Source organism: Oncorhynchus masou, chromosome 25 (assembly GCF_036934945.1).
Source record: "Oncorhynchus masou masou isolate Uvic2021 chromosome 25, UVic_Omas_1.1, whole genome shotgun sequence".
Taxonomy (NCBI): domain Eukaryota; kingdom Metazoa; phylum Chordata; class Actinopteri; order Salmoniformes; family Salmonidae; genus Oncorhynchus; species Oncorhynchus masou.
The window spans coordinates 11788703-11792392 of NC_088236.1; positions in this window are offsets into that span (position 1 = coordinate 11788703).

Genomic DNA, 3690 nt, shown 5'->3' on the forward strand with positions numbered 1-3690 from the left:
TATTTTAACTTAATATAATACATCAATAAAATGAGCTTAGCCTCAAATAAATAATGAAACATGTTCGATTTGGTTTAAATAATTCAAAAACAAAGTGTTGGAGAAGAAAGTAAAAGTGCAATATGTGCCATGTTAGAAAGCTAACGTTTAAGTTCTTTGCTCAGAACATGAGAACATATGAAAGTTGGTGGTTCCTTTTATAATGAGTCTTCAATATTCCCAGTTAAGAAGTTTTAGGTTGTAGTTATTATAGTAATTGTAGGACTATTTCTCTTTATACCATTTGTATTTCATATACCTTTGACTATTGGATGTTCTTATAGGCACTTTAGTATTGCCAGTGTGACAGTATAGCTTCCGTACCTCTCCTCGCTCCTCCCTGGGCTCGAACCAGGAACACAACGACGACAGCCACCCTCGAAGCAGCGTTACCCATGCTGAGCAAGGGAAACAACTACTCCAAGTCTCAGAGCGAGTGACGTTTGAAACGCTATTAGCGCGCACCCCGCTAACTAGCTAGCCATTTCACATCACATCGTTACACCAGCCAAATCTCGGGAGTTGATAGGCTTGAAGTCATAAACAGCAGAGCTGCTGGCAAAACGCACAAAAGTGCTTATGAGCACTGCTGGTGCCTACCATCACTCAGTCAGACTGCTCTATCAAATCATAGACTTAATTATAACATAACACACAGAAATGCGAGCTTTGGTCATTAATATGGTCGAATCCGGAAACTATCATCTACGAAAACAAGACATTTATTATTTCAGTGAAATACGGAACCGTTCCGTATTTTATCTAATGGGTGGCATCAATAAGTCAAAATATTCCTGTTACATTGCACAACCTTCAATGTTATGTAATAATTACGTAAAATTCTGGCAAATTAGTTCGCAATGAGCCAGGCTGCCCAAACTGTTGCATATACCCTGACTCTGCGTGCAGTGAACGCAAGAGAAGTGACACAATTTCACCTGGTTAATATTGCCTGCTAACCTGGATTTCTTGTAGATAAATATGCAAGTTTAAAAATATGTACTTCTGTGTATTGATTTTAAGAAAGGCATTGGTGTTTATGGTTAGGTACACATTGGAGCAACGACAGTCCTTTTTCACGAATGAGCACTGTATCGATTATATGCAACGCATGACACGCTAGATAAACTAGTAATATCATCAACCATGTGTAGTTATAACTTGTGATTATGATTGATTAAGTTTAATGCTAGCTAGCAACTTACCTTGGCTACTTACTGCATTCGCGTAGCAGGCTCCTCGTGAGGCAAGTGGCAAGGTAAAAATCTGTCGTTCTGCCCCTGAACAAGACAGTTAACCCACCGTTCCTAGGCCGTCATTGAAAATAAGAATTTGTTCTGAACTGACTTGTCTAGTTAAATAAAGGTTAAATAAAGGTGTAAAAAAATTATAATAATTGGCTAAATCGGCTAATCGGCTAATTGGCTAAGTCCAAAATGACCGATCGGCTATTCCGATTAATCGGTCGACCTCAAATACCCATAACATGATGCAGCCACCAATATCCTTGAAAATATGGAGAGTGGCACTCAGTAATGTGTTGTATTGGAATTGCCCCAAACATAACAATTTGTATTCAGGACAAAAAGTGAATTGCTTTGCCACATTTATTTTTGCAGTATCACTTTAGTGCCTTGTTGCAAACAGGATACATGTTTTGGAATAGATTTTATTCTGTACAGGCTTACTTCTTTTCACTCTGTCAATTACAGTGTAGGTTAGTATTGTGGAGCAACTACAATGTTGTTGATCCCTCCTCAGTTTCTCCTCACATCCATTAAACTCTATAACTGTTTTAAAGTCACAATTATACTCATGGGGAAATCCCTGAGCAGTTTCCTTCCGCCGAGTTAGAAAGGACGCCTTTATCTTTGTAGTGACTGGGTGTATTGATACACCAGCCACAGTGTAATTAATAACTTCACCATGCTCAAATGGATATTCAATGCTTTTTGATTTTTTTTGCCATCTACCAATAGGTGCCCATCTTTGCGAGGCATTGGAAAACCTCCCTGGTCTTTGTGGTTGAATCTGTGTTTGAAATGCATTTCTTGCATTTCTTGCAGTTCGTAGGAGCATGTCAAATTAGGTGTCAAATGAAAGTTAATAGTCTGTATTGTTTTACTGTTTAACATACTGTTATGTTCAGCTCATAGTGTCTCCTGCTACTGTCCTCCCTTCCACTGACTGTTATGTTCAGCTCATAGTGTCTCCTGCTACTGTCCTCCCTTCCACTGACTGTTATGTTCAGCTCATAGTGCCTCCTGCTACTGTCCTCCCTTCCACTGACTCTTTATGTTCAGTACTACTGTCCTCCCTTCCACTGACATACTGTCATGTTCAGCTGATAACTGTTTTCTTTCTCTTTCTGTCATCTGGTGGTCAAAGCAAGAGTATGAAAAGTCTGGACAACCCCTCCCCTCCTTTTTTATCTCTCTCTCTCTCTCTCTCTCTCTCTCTCTCTCTCTCTCTCTCTCTTTAATAATGTCACCTCTCCTGGCTCTTACTGTCACGATCGTCATCCTCCTCGTCTGAGGAGGAGTAGTTGGAAGGATCGGAGGACCAAAATGCAGCTGTATGTGCTCATCGTGAATTTAATGAACAGAGAACACTTGAACAAATTATAACAACAAGCTATAATAAGAACTGTGCTGACACAAGCAACTAACATAGGCAATCACCCACAACCCACAATGACAAAACAGGCTACCTAAATATGGTTCCCAATCAGAGACAACGACTAACACCTGCCTCTGATTGAGAACCATATCAGGCCAAACACAGAAACAGACAAACTAGACATACAACATAGAATGCCCACTCAGATCACACCCTAACCAAACAAAACATAGAAACATACAAAGCAAACTATGGTCAGGGTGTGACAGTACCCCCCCCCAAGGTGCGGACTCCGGCCGCAAATCCTGAACCTATATGGGAGGGTCTTGGAGGGCATCTGTCCACGGTGGCGGCTCTGGCGCTGGACGTGGATCCCACTCCACCATAGTCTTAGTCCGCTTCTGTGGCCTCCTAGGAACGGCAACCCTCGCCGCCAACCTAGGACTGGCAACCCTATGAAAGGGCCCCACTGGACTGAGGGGCAGCTCCGGACTGAGAGGCAGCTCCGGACTGAGGGTCTACTCCGGACTGAGGGGCAGCTCCGGACTGAGGGTCTACTCCGGACTGAGGGGCAGCTCCGGACTGAGGGGCAGCTCCGGACTGAGGGGCAGCTCCGGACTGAGGGGCAGCTCCGGACTGAGGGGCAGCTCCGGACTGAGGGGCAGCTCCGGACTGAGGGTCTACTCCGGACTGAGGGGTAGCTCAGGACTGAGGGGCAGCTCCGGACTGAGGGGCAGCTCCGGACTGAGGGGCAGCTCAGGACTGAGGGGCAGCTCAGGACTGAGGGGCAGCTCCGGACTGAGGGGCAGCTCAGGACTGAGGGGTAGCTCAGGACTGAGGGGTAGCTCAGGACTGGCTGACGGCTCTGGCAGCTCCTGGCTGGCTGACGGCTCTGGCGGCTCTTGGCTGGCTGACAGCTCTGGCAGCTCCTGGCTGGCTGGCTGACAGCTCTGGCAGCTCCCGGCTGGCTGGCGGCTCTGCCAGCTCCCGGTTGGCTGGCGGCTCTGGCAGCTCCCGGCTGGCTGGCGGCTC